Genomic DNA, 14,254 nt, shown 5'->3' on the forward strand with positions numbered 1-14,254 from the left:
GTAGACCTCATCCTTATTCACTGATTTTTTTCATTAATTCAACATTTATGTAGCAGCTCTCATGCACAAGGTAATGTACTTGGCATAGGGAAACAAAGATAAATAAGACACAGACTCCTCACCAGGACTTTGCATCTAGAGGTCGTGGTCTTTACATCACTTAATGAATAATGCTGTTAGGAGCATGTATGTATACTAGTGTGATCTGAGATATCTGGAAGTGAAACAAGTTGTGAGGAATAGAATTCGCCAAAGGGCCTCCAGGGTATCAAATAAAAGGAATTCTTTCGTTTTCAAAGGGCCGTTTTGTATAGAAAACAACTTGAAGTACTAAACCCAAGAAGAGTTCATTGAAGGTGGCATGACAAACTCGTTGCTCCACAGTGATGGGTAAGACAAAAGCCAACATGAGGGATGCAGTAGCGAGAACCCTAGCAGAGACCTCCAAATGTGGAACTTCATTAACTACGTGTTATTATAGCCACCTTGAAAAGTCATTAACGATTCCTTTGAATTGTGCCATTGTGGCCCGTAAGTGTTAAGAGGCTCCTATAGTCACTTCTAGTTTTGAACCATGTGATCTGGAGGTTTTCTGTAATAGGGTTTCTTAAAATCACATCTAATCTTTTAATTGCAGGGTTAAAAATACTTTTCCTTCCAAGGAAATTATGGTGTCGTTATATCTAGTCCAGCAAAAATAGGATTGGGGAGGAATTTGTTTGTTTTGAAAAATTCTATCATTATTTAATTAGCTTCAATTCTATCACTAAATTTGGCTTTTTCATCTTGAATTTCTCTCACTTCCCCAGATTTGAAAGTTGTCTGGAGATACTAGAAACATTTGGGGTGATATGTGCAATTTATAAAGTTGCTAGCTCAGCACCGGTACTTACTGAGCAATTAATTTTGCCACCTGTCATTATTAGTGACAATAAAAGAAGCACATATTAAATCTTGCAAGTTAGAGGCCATCAAGTCATCCTTCTTCACACTACAAATTTTAGTAAATTTTAGAAAATTATCCTGCTGATTTAAAAGTTGAATTTAAACATATTTACAACCGCCAAATATATTATGGTGTGATTATAAATTGCTTTGGGATTTTTTTCATACTCAAAAAATGGTCAGCTTTTACTACAATGTAAAATCTAGAGCCTTTATTGAACTATGTCTTCAAGAAAGCTGCTAAGAATTTTTATGAAACCATTAAATACACAAACACTTGTAAAGGACAGTGTATCCCTAGATACATACATATGTGTATATATATGTTTGTATGTGTATATTTATACATATTTATATCAAGCGTGCGTGAATATACATTCTCATATTTATCTGTACATATGTCTGCCCCTGCATCTGGAAGAATATATTTGTGTTTGCAGAGAGCTGGTCCAGTGTTCATCTCCAAATGCAAATTTTGACTCTCTGAAGCACATTTTCATATTTGCATCTCTTTCTTTCTCAGTAGTTTTGCCAGTTGGTGTATTTCCTTGCTTATTTCCACGTTTCCTTCCTCCGCAGTCTCCCCCATGAAGCGGCGCTGAAAGATCACGTTAGCACAGTCCCATGATGTGAAATACCACAAGTCTGCAATTTTTCGGGCTCGAGAGCATCGCTGGGCTGAGAGGATGGAAATCTTTCAGTAATTATACCAGTTTGTATTCGTCTCACATTTGGGACCAAATACAAAACCGATCCACTCTTTCTCCCTGTGAATATTCATAAAAAACAAAGTGCCAATTCTGGGCTAATCATGTATGGAACCAAACACGTTGATGAGTCCTAAGTATATACTGTCTGTATGTATACATGTGAATATATATATTTATACACACTAATTTTGCTTGTGTCCTCCTCGGTGTAATTTGTTTGTTTAGTATAGGGGTTGCTGTTATAAGTGTTAATAAGCTGCTGAAAGCTTGGCACCTATTACTTGAAATGACAGCTATGTTAGAAGCCTATTAACACTCGGAGCGGCAGCTCGGCAGCTACTAGAAATGAATTTCAAAGAAGGTAAATGAACAAAAGCGATTCATATCTCTAAGGAAAGCAAATACCATGCCCAGAACCCTATATACTTTGGAAATGTACAGTATATAAAATAAAAAAAGGAAAAACACCAAAACTCTTCCAGTTGAAGCAACAGCGGAAGAGAACATTTGGAGAAAGGAAAACTACCTGAAAGATTTCCAAACAACCTTGGGGACAGAAATGTAAAGGATACCAAGCATAACTTCCTCTCTTTGTTTCTATTGTATTTAAACGAGGACCATGTCAAACTTAGTTATAGGAATAGAACAGTGCAGGTAGAGGAAATTCACTTTTCTCTCCATGAGAAAAATTTAAATCATCTGGATTTAGCTCAAACTTTTTCTTAGTGTCTGAACTCGGAAGGACACCATTTACCATTGTTCTCTGAGGCAGAGCTCTTTATGAGTCAGTTCACCCTGCCTTTGAACTATTTTACTTTTGACTGTCACTGAAATTTTACAAGATGGCTAAAAGTTCTGGGTATGCTTTAGCCATGATAATAAAAATGTGGAAAGGTGGAAGTAGATTTTTTCCCCCCTTGACTGTGTGTGTGTGTGTATGTGTGTGTGTAGGGAGGGTTATATGCTGATGTCAAAGAGGGCATAGTTCTATAAATTTTAGGCTAACTTAAGATTAAGGCCCTTGTTTTTTGAAACCAAGTGGAAAGAAAACATAAAGAGACTTTAACATTTTGATTTATGTACAGAAATTAGAAGTCTCAGACAGCTTTCAGAGTTGGTATAAAACTAGCAGCCAAAGGTGAGAAGAGGCAGTTCCATCCCTGGAGTAATTTATATTACCTTCATCTCTTTAATATGAGAACTATAATGTCTTGGACACATAGTAACATTATATTTGAGTTTATGGCACCCTGATATCTATTATATAATATGCTCTATATACAACACTATTCATTATTTTTCTGTGTGTGCCTCCTAGGCCTTGTACACAGAAATTGTGAAAAGTCTTAGGGAGAGCTAGAAAATAGGTATAGACTCTAAAAATCTGTGTAAACATAAACCCAAACCATTTTCTATGCGTGTGTGTGGGTACATGTGAACACATGTGTTCATACACTAATAAGGTTTCACAAATCAGTTTGGGACAGATTATTGTACTGTCAGAGGAAAGAGGCAAGCAAATTCCTTTGTTACTGAGACTCAATGCAAAATGTGCTCTGAATACTGTCAGTTTTCCAGGTAAGAAGACACTGCAATTGGTCTTCAATACACTAACTAGGGATGCTCTTACCTCAGATTCTAGCAACCAAAACTTGTGTTTACCTGGCCCTTGTGTATGTATATCAACAGTACAATGACAATTGATACTTATCATGATTCTCCTCAAGGGACTCGAATGGAAGTAAATTTTTCTTTATTAATTACTCATATTTGAATATGCTTAGTATTGTTTATATAAAGTGGTCTTTAAAAATGGATTCTAACATCTTAGAAATATGTATGATATACACAGTAATGTATGTTACATAGTTAATGTGTTATATAGACAGTAGCTCTGCTATTCAGAGTATGTGATTAACCCAAACACCCTACTCTGTGTCTAGCAGAGAACAGGGAAAACTTAAATGAAATTGCATTTATTGGAATTTCCTGAAGCCTTGTGTTCAGAAATGCCAATTGCCAGCTATTTCGGGCTGCCCAACATTATAATGTTCTGAAATTATTTATGAAACAGGATCTGCTCACTCAAATGACAAGAGCAAAAACAAAAAATGTATACATTACCATTTTCAATAGTAAAAACTAACTTCATTTTACTCTTTTAGTTTTTGAACTAATTATTTAAGTCTTTTATTTAAAATTTTAAAATAAAGTATATTTAAAATAAATAAATAAATGTGTGTGTATATATATATATATATATATATATATATATGTAATGAAGCAAAAAGTTATACTTCAGTGATTTACCAAGAGGGAAACCCCCAGTTGGCCGCCACTTAGGTGAACAAGTATCAGTTGCAGCATTTTTGAATCCAGTCTTCAAATCCAATCACTGTCTTCCCCCTCCCTTCCGTCCACAGTAACCCTGTCCTTACTTTTGTGCTTTTCTTGATAGTTTTACCACCTAAAGTCAAAGTTTAGTTTTTGGTTTTAGTTTGCAATTATTTCAAATAGTGCTGTCAGAAAAGATGTTCACAGGTCCACTGGTGCATGCAGGCAAGCACTTCGGTTGGGTGGATGTCTACAGGAGGAATGGCTGACGCATAGATTGTGGGTGAGCTCAACTTGAGGAGAGAATGGCCACCTGGTTTTCAACGTGGCTGTGCCAGCTCATACCTCTGTCTGTAGCAGAGTGCCTTCGTTTCCCTACGTCTTACCATCGTCAGTTACTTTTATTCTTTTAAAATCAGTCATTCTTGTGGTATCTTTTTGTGGCTTTGATTTCTTTTTCCCTTATTTCTAATGGGATTGAACACCCTGTCATATATTTATTGGTCTGTCTTCCGTGAGTAACTATCTTTTCTTTGTTGATTTTTAGAATTTTAATTTTTTTTATGTTACTTACAGGAGCCCGTTAAGTTATGGGTTCCAGATATTCCACGGTGGGGTTTGTTTTTCTTTTATCCTCTATTTAATGTATTGTGGATAACAGGAAGTCTATTCAAATTAAAACTTTTTTTGATCAGGCTTAAGTTAATTTGTCTAGCTGTCCTTAATTTATCCTAAATTTTCAAACTTACTGACATAGCCTTGTTAATATCTATAGCATCTGTAGAGATATCACTATTTAATATTGATATTGGTTATTTATGTCTACCATTTAAATTTTTTATTAGCTTTATTGGAGCTTATCAATTTTGTTAGTCTTTAAAAGCAAATTTTATTTTATTGCTATTCTCAGTTATATGTTTATTTAATTTACAATTGCTCCTTTTTTCCTTATGTACCTCTATTCACTTTAGGTTAAATTTCTATTTATTTTCTAATTTTAAAAGATAGATGTATACTTCACTGAGCTTTAGTTTTTCTTTTTTCTCTAACATATGCATTTAAAGCTATAAATTCCATTTAAACATAGCTTTAGCAGCGTCCTAATATGTTTTGAGAGGCCATAATCTCATTATCAATTGGTTCAAAATATTTTCTAATGTCTATTTTTTTTTTACTTTGATTCATGAGTAATTTAGAAGTATATTGCTGAATTCTCAATCATGGGGGAATTTTCTACTTTATTTATTTATTTACTTTTACTGATTTCTGGCTTATTTGTCCTGAAATCAAAGCACATATGCTATATGATTTCATTCTTATGAATGGCCCAACATTTAGTCAGTTTGAGGAAAATTTTATATATGGTTGACAGGAATGTGTATTCTGAAATGGTGGCTACAATGTTTTATATATTTCAATTATGTTTCTTTATGATCCTATTATTAACTATTTCCATATAATTTCTAATTTTTGTGTTTTATCAATTACTGAGAAAAATCTTTCATGATTATTCATCTATTTCCTTGTTTCTGTCAATTTTTCCTCTATGTATCTGAGGCTATGTTAAGTCCATATACATTTAGAATTGGTGCATCTTTCTGATAAATGAACTTCTTATCTATTATCCCTTCTTACATCTAGTACTGCTTTTTGCTTTATTTTTTAAAGTTTGTTTTTAATGTTTTATTTATTTTTCAAGGAGAGAGAGACAGAGCATGAGTGAGGGAGGAGCAGAGAGAGAGGGAGTCTCCCTTTATCTCTCAAAAAGAAATAAACATTAAAAAACTGTTTAAAATTGTATTTACTTGGGTTTCATTACTTATAACCATCTGAAAATCTTTGTCTTGGTGATTTAGTATATTTGTATCTAATATTATTTTTTGATATATTTGGCTTAAATCTACTGTATTTTCAAATGGTCTCTATTTGTGCCATTGGCTCCATGTTTCTTTTTTCTCCTTGCTGCTTTCTTTTGGGGAAATTATTTTTTATGATTTTATTTTGGTTCTACTACACTAGAAGTTATAAATTCATCTACTGCTTCTTTGAGGATTGTATTGGAGATTACAGCATGCATTCTTGACTTACGAATGTCTAACATTAATTTATGCTTTTATCTTTTTTCTGAATCTTATAGTTGAATTTATTCTCTCTTTTAGTAGTATATATGTCAAAAAAATTCAGTTGTTATTTTATGCCATCAATATTTATTAATATTTATTTTAATATTTATATCTTGTTGGTTTTCAATCTTTCCTTAGTTTCAAGAGTCTTCTATTTGCAATTATTTTCTTTCATATAAAGAAAATTCTATAGTATTTCTTTATTATAGGTCTCTTGGTGACAAATTTTCTTAGTTTGTCTGAACTGTATTTAGCTCTTATTCTAAGAGAATAATTTTTATTCTAGAAGAATAGTTCTAGAAAACTAGGATCTGGATCAACAGTAACTTTTTTCCTACAGCTTAAAGATATTGTTGCATTTTCTTCTGGCTTCCATGTCTTCTGTTGAGAAATTGGCTGCAATCATTATCTTTTCAATGATTTTTGCTATAATTATCACTTGGGATGACTTTCTCTTTATTTTGTGTGTGGTTCACAGAGCTTCTTGAATCTATGGCTTCATATCTTTCATTAGTTTTAGAATGTTCTCAATCATTATGCCTTTAAATGTTATGCCTGTCTCACTTTTTTTCTGTTTTTTAGACTTTCAACCATATATATGTTAAATTTTAAGTCTTTGTGTCATCTATAGCTAAAGAGATCTGTAGGATCTATACTGTACCTTTGTTATTTGTGTCTATCATGTGTTTTTACTACTTTTTAAAATTGCTATTTTTTGGTCTCTGAATGTTTGCAGTTAGTCTTATTTATTTTATTTTCAGTGCACTGGATGTTATATGTGAAAACTTGTTCACAAAAATCATAGGGAGATTAGGATCATATCATCTAGATAAGCTTTTATTTGGTTTTTCCAGATGCCTGGAAAATATGCTGGAGGAATTTGCATCCAGAGAAGTTAATCCAATGTCTGGCATTGAGATTCATTAATGCTGACATGTAGTCAGGGGTCTATCCTGTAGCTACTATAGAAGAATGAGGTGGGGATGGGGATGCCTGGGTGGCTCAGTTGGTTAAGTGACTGATTCTTGGTTTCAGTTCAGGCCATGATCTTGGATTTTCATGGGATGGAGCCCCTTGTCGGACTCTGTGCTGACAGTATGGAACCTGCTTGGGTTTTTCTCTCTCACTCACTCTCTGCCTCTCCTCCACTTGTGCTGTCTCTGTCTCTTAAAATAAATAAATAAACTAAAAAAAAAAAAAGAATGAAGTAGGATCAATGTCAGTGGATTTAAACACTTATTGTCTAAAATTCTTCAGATTTTACAGTAAACTCCATGGCCCATGGTAGAGAATATTTAGGTAGAGAAAGAAAGTAGACTTCTTGACAATTACCTTTGACATATGATTAAAGCATTTTAGTAAATTTTTATATTGCATTTTGAAAGACAAAAACATTCTAATTGGCAATGGATATTTGTCTAAAATTTATACTTCTAAAAAGGAAGGATGTCACCCACAGTACTATAGCACAAGGATGCTTTCCAGAACCAGATTTAAAAAGAATCTGAATTTCTCTTATTTCTGGTGAGCCAAATATCAACCTCCAAATCAGAGATGATGAATCCTTTTGAGTCTTATTCCAACATTACTTGTGGAAAATAATTTTGTATCAGGAAACCTATCTTGGATCCCACCTTAGGAAATTTCAATAGTAAAGAGCTCATGCATAATTATAGTCAAGTCAGGTGGTTGAAATGGTTTGGCACCATAAGACAGCTACACAAAAGGGCTATAGAGTATATTTAATTGGTTCTATTTCACTCCTAATATTCCTGTCCATCCTATGGAGAATCAACATTTTCTTTAAAGCTTGATGATCTTTCCAATTCTGTGGACAGATTCTCAGAGAACTTGAAAAGTTCTGTGAAAACTCATCTCTACTGATTCACCTGTCACCTCAAGTTCATGTTTACTTGGGGTTAATGTGTATCTTCTTAGAAAGACAGACTATTCAATCGTTTCCTGGATTTAGTAACTAAATCTTAATATCATTTCTAGCAGGCTCACATTTTTTTCCTGGGCTTTGTGTATTCCTCTTTGGGCCAGGAGCTCCCTTGTAAATCAAAGGCAGCTCCTTGTAGAGAAGGGAGATGTGCAGGGGCAGAGGTGCCCGGAAACCGACCCCTGTGTTACCGCCTCTGCTTGAGAAAGCAGAGAAGTTAAAAACACTCACTAAATAATTCCCTTTAAATCAGAAGAAAAATGATTTTTTACAGTTAACAGTTAGATGCATGATGATTAATGTTTTCAACCTTGAGGGCAAACTCTGCCTGTTTAGTATGAATTTTTTATTTCGTGTTTCAAGCGAAAAATATCCTGGGGTCCTTTTGAATTTCAAACAATTAGTCCAAATTCAAAATGTGTTAGGTTAATTGTATATTTTTAATCTAATTTTAATATTCTTTGACTCTGAAACTGATAAGCTAGCATTTATTTGCTCTTGAAACCTTTCAAAGTTTACAACAATCTTTATCTCTTTTAGATGGTATTAATGCTTAATGATAAAAGGCTGGCCTAAGGAAGAGATAACATTTAAGAACTATATGAACCCATGGGGCCAGGATGTAAGCCATCTAGCTGGTCTATTCCCTTTCCATGAGTATGTATTTTATGTTATGGAATTTAGTGTGGGGCTTCCTCCTCTGGGGGGCAATTGACTCAGATATAAGTAATAGATGAGGCAGATGTGAGTGCTGGCATTAGCTGTACCCCTGGATTTCAAAGAAGGACAAAGGGACCAACTTATATGGTCTTTGTATGAGGAAATAAGAGGGAACTGCCTCTTCTTCCCAATAAAAATATAGGAGATAGACCCAAATTAGGATCTCTGCTCCTTTGTATTATTCTGGGCAAGTATAAATTTCCTCCACTGGTAAATGTCGAAAACAAAACATAGTTTAATATGCACTTTAAAAGGGGCATACAACGAAAGGTTAACAGTACTTACTTTAGACCAATTTGTAATTTTTTATAACAAGAAAAAATATAAAACAATCTTATAAGACTTTTTAAACATTTGTTATCCCTGACCCCCAAATGGTTTTATCAATAGAGCCTCTATTTGGAAAAAGAACCTTACATGAAACTTCAGTACATAAATAGAGGTAAGTGGAACTGCTCTTCTGGAGCAGTGATAAGAATGCAAAGCCCCAGGGGCAGCTGGGTGGCTCAGTTGGTCAAGCATCAGAAGCTTAATTTTGATTCAAGTCATGATCTTATGGTTCCTGAGATCACGCCCCATGTAGGGCACTGCTCCCACAGTGCAGAGCCCCTGCTTGAGATTTTCTCTCTTTCTCTGTCTGTCCTCTCTCCCACTCTCTCTCAAATAAACTTAAAAAAAAAACAGAGTCACAGTCCCTGTGCCTTGTTTTCCCTCTTCAGGGGGGCCTTCATGGGGCCCTGGGCTCCAGGGAATAATGTTTGAATCCCACTTTGATATGGGTTAATGGAAATCACGAAGTGTTTTGGAAAATGCCAGCCACATAGAAATTACTCTAGTAATGCTAACTGTTAATGCTATTGTCACCAATTATTTTTAGACTTCACTGTGGAAGAAAGTAGAATAATATATGAGAGGGGGATCAGATAGCATGTCTTTTGCTGGAAGAGCATTTACCAATACATAGTCTCTACCATGGCAATGCTTAATTGGCAAGTCTTTTGTTGCTGGTCCAGACTTCTCATGAACTGGCTGGTCAGCCAGTGTTGGTAGCACAGGGTTTCATAGTTTCATATTTTCTGGTCCAAGCCAAGCAAATAAAATCATACTGGAAGACCGTGGCTATATCAAAGTTGGTGTCAAAGCTTGCTCACTTTTCTTTTCAGGAGGGCTACCTGGTTGCCCTTCTTGAAAGCTCAACCTTGTCCAGTCTCTTAGGATCAAACCTGACCATTAGCAAAAGGAATGAAGAAGGTCAAGCTCATCATTTGGGGATTCAACATTGATATTCTGACTCTTTATCTGTCTTTAATTTTTTTCCTTCAGTTCTGACAAACAGGCTCCATTGTGTGCTGGAGCTGACTTCTGGCTCCTGAGAGCCATGTGTTAATATTTGAGGAATTTTGCAATCTAGTGGGTATTACATACGTGGCTTGAAATCAGCATATCAAGAGTATTTATACTATGGAAATTGGTAAACTTTAAATGTCACGTCTTTCCTCTGAGATCTGGTTAAATATTCACCACTGGTTTAGGAACTAGCTACCGGCTCATGGTCCAGGTCTCATAAATCAATCTTCATTCTTCCCTAGACCTGAGTTCCTGCCTTGGCACCATAGGAATAGTTGAATTCTTCTGTCTTGTCGGATCCCTCTCTAATGGCAGGAGTTTGATCACATATCCTAACTCTGAACTGGGACCCTGCCTTTTATACCTGTTCACAGATGACCCTGCTTCCCAGACTTGCTCACAGATCTCTCCAAGACCTATCTAGTTATATTATGAGTAAATCACCATTACTTAGATTTTCTTATCTTGCTGCTTATGAGTCTTGAATCACCATCCTGCATTCCCTATTATGTGTTATTAGATCCCTTAGTGTTTGTCCTAATGCCCATTTATTGACTTCCCCTTTGATTGATGTGTTTTATCTCATAGTCTGGAATTTCTTTCAGTCTGTGGTTCTGGATCCTCTTTACCCTCCTCCCCATTATCTTTATTCTGCTTCAATTAACTGAAATAACTCTCTATTCTCTCTGTAGAATTAAAAAAAATAAAGTTTTGGATGTACTCCTCCTAGAAATCTTTTCTCATATTATTAGGCTCTAAATTATTTAAGTGTAGTTTGTTAGTGGTTTTAATTTTAAAACCTAATTTAGCATTTTAATAAATAATAACATTTAATATCCATAATGAGGATTCACCATATATAAAGTATTTAATTTCTTAGCACAGCACCTATATTTTCTCATAAAATAACTAACATTAATTGTTGCTCTCCAGGTCCCAGACATTGCTCTGAGTGCTTTGCATGTATTAATTCACTTAATCCTTCAGAATTCCTGTGGGACATGTACTATTATCATCCTCATTTTACAAATGAGGAAATTGAGATAAAGAGAGGTCTTGGAGCTAATAAATGGCAGAGTGATGGTTCGAACCAGAACTGTCTCCAGAGCCATGTACTTAACCCTCCTGCTATCCCACCTCTCCCTAAAATGAATTACAGAGCTATTACGTATGAGAAACTCCACATTCTCTTATTGTTAATTTTGGCAGCTCCAACTGTTAAAAAGGAGAATGAGAGAGATGTGGCCAATAAGTGATCTTCAAACTGTCAAAGTTTCCTCTCAGATCCAGGGAGTGCTGGGGAAATGCCGTAATGGAGGGACCATTGGATTACATATAATCACAAGCTAAGAAATAAATATAGTACCTCACGCTGGGTTCCTTCAGTTTAGTTCTTCTCCAGTTATAACAATATTCAGTGAGGCTGACCATAGCAGATGCAGAAAATTGGGTAAGGAGTTGTATGCTGACTTAAGCAGAGCTGCTAACAAAATCCAATTCCTTTTTGTCATTTGAGGAGATATAAAAAATATATAAATAAATATGTTAACAATTTTATTTTACTTGAGCATAAAATTAAATATATAATAGATAAATCTGTGTTTTATTATAATGTTTATACTGTCTAGTAAAACTGAGGTTCCAGAGTAATGTTAGGCTAGGATAACTCTGAAAATTTTTCTCTAATGCTATTTTGCTATCTACTCTCAGAAAAGTAACATCAAATTATATCTATACAGGTCAAGACATTTGGCATATTGCACTAAAAATGATGATGTTAAATTGCAGCAGAAGAGGCAATAGTTCTTATTTCTAGGATATTTTCTAGAAAGTCCATGAGGAAAAATAAAATATCGCAGGTTGAAAGGCCTCAGGAATCCTGTGCATCTAAAAACCATTTTCTCCAGATGATTCTTACCAACATTATGGTGTAAGAACTACTCTACAGTGAATCAAGCAAAGTGTTGAGTGATTCACCGAGCAATCCTAATTTCAATCCTTAGTCTCACCCCTCTGGGTGGAACCTGAAAAAACAGAAAGGGTAGAAAGTAAGGACCATTTGTAAATGTCATCCCTGCATGGGGTTGACTCTTTCTTTGGGCTTTTATCACAGCTGCTGACCAACTGATTTGTGGGAAAAAAAAAACAAAAACATCTGAAGGCCATGGAAACATTGAAGACAGGGAACTAAAATATGATTTCCACTTTGGAGTCTAAGCAGGAGACAGACCCAGCAGGGAGCCTGGATTTGTTAGCCCATTTTCTTATATCTAATTGCCAGAAGAAGAGTGGAAGGGAGTCTGCGAGGTTTTTTTCCTGAGTGTCATCAGTGGGGGAAATGGTTGGATCCATTCAGTATGTACTTAGATCGGCTCTGTCTAACCCAACAGATACTATTATCCTCAATTTCCAGAAGAAAAAATGGAGACTCAGAAAACATAAATGATGTGACTATGTGACCAGTAAATGGTGGATTTCAACTACAGGCCAGGTATTTGGTTCCTAATATTGGAATAGCTTTTTCAGACCATGTTTTCACACTTTTATGAGTTGAAAATATGAATATGATGCTCATACTTAATTACTTTCTGTTGAATTGAATGAGGATGGAAGAAAGCCCCTGGCAAGCATTTGTGGCAGAGACCAATCTTTCCTACTTTTTCTTTTCTGCCCCCATTTGGCACTTTCTCTCCTTTTTTTGCTCTTAGACTAGGTGCTTGAGACCACTCCAAGTCTCCTAGATGCTTAGGTCTTCTACCTGCTCCAATCAACACGTAACCACACCTCTTTCCCCAACTGTGCTTTGACTTTTCTTCTCTTTATATGATAATGTATTCTTCCTCCTTCCTGAATCCCCAACACACAAAATCCTGCTGTGTGTTAGTCAGATAAACCAACCCTGCAATTATCTATCTATCTATCAATCATTTAGCAATATCTGATCCAGTTAAATTAAGTATTTCCTTAAGGAGGTACTTCCAGAGCTAGAGAAGTACCTGACAGGAGTTCCATATTCAGTCAGTGATGCTTTATTATGTTTAAACCAAATAGTCAGAGGCTCCATCCACCTATACATAAGGCCAGCCTGAACATTGGCATTTATTTAAATACCCTCCAGGGATACTCAAGCCTTCAGTGCTGTACACACAGATTCAAACCAAATATACACACTGACATTTCTCCCCCCACCCTCACCTCCTTCCCTAGAGCTCATAATATTTAAGGCTGAACTGATGTCAGGGACCCTCCTGAGAAGGGAGCTGCTCCTCTGGGAGTTTGCTTAATGGAGCAACTGGCATTTCCTAGTTCATGAGAGGAGTAGTGAGCGCAAGGCCTTTGCAGGGTCCCCAGGGGTCTCAGTTAGCATGAAGCCCGATAGAGCAGTCTATTCAGACCAGATCCAAGCCACCTCAGCAATCAAGTATATCGAAGACAGGACTTTCTTCTTTCTCTCCCACCTCTCAGCTGCCAATTACTACCTGCTTTGCAAGGGAGCATGAAACAACACGAAGTAGCTGCTACTGCTAATATTTCCATATCGCCAAAATATTTTCATACGCCTGCCCTCCTTTGAGGCTCACAAGTCATATTTTTCTACTTTTTTTTTTTTTAAGCTGGGATTATAGTGGAATTTTCCCAAGGCCACCTAGCTAGCTGCAGGCATAACAGGATAATTTAGTAAGATTTTAATTTACATTTTCTTCTTATGTTTCCAACCCCAATCTGGCCTTATTGTTCTCGCCTTTTTTGATGGAGTCCAAATCAAAGGAACCCAGGGACTGGTACCTCTTCTGCTTTGCTTTCTAAACTAAACTCTTTGAGAGGGTCACAGGGAAATGGAGGGAAGTAAGAGCCCTGGAAGGGAGAGGGATGGTTGCTACAGTGAGTTTGAAAGGGAAGGGGGAGCTGTCTGAGAGGAGCAGCAACAACAGTTTGAGATGCTTTAGAACTGGTGCTTCTATTTCTTCATGGAGCCTTGGTGTGGAGCCAGGATGTCAGGATGAAATGACTGTGTGACCTGCCTAAGAAGACTGGGCCATAGGTACCAAGGTTCCCAGGCTCCACAAATATACCCTGCCTAAGAAGAGTAAGCGTGAGCTTCCGTCTCAGGGACTACATGGGCTTGGACAAAG

At 36.0% G+C, this 14,254-nt stretch overlaps 1 long non-coding RNA gene across 2 annotated transcripts in view; it reads left to right on the forward strand.

The window, feature by feature from the left end:
* Positions 1–1,829, forward strand: part of LOC115302746 — a 60,817-nt gene extending 58,988 nt beyond the window's left edge. Inside the window, exons 4-5 of one of the 2 annotated variants that reach the window (XR_003913613.1) lie at positions 300–390; positions 1,525–1,829. This is a non-coding gene — a long non-coding RNA (uncharacterized LOC115302746). The remainder of the gene's footprint in view (positions 1–299; positions 391–1,524) is intronic. The other variant, XR_003913614.1, reaches the window with a different exon arrangement.
* Positions 1,830–14,254: the final 12,425 nt, after the last annotated feature.

This window comes from Suricata suricatta, chromosome 9 (assembly GCF_006229205.1).
Source record: "Suricata suricatta isolate VVHF042 chromosome 9, meerkat_22Aug2017_6uvM2_HiC, whole genome shotgun sequence".
Taxonomy (NCBI): Eukaryota; Metazoa; Chordata; class Mammalia; order Carnivora; family Herpestidae; genus Suricata; species Suricata suricatta.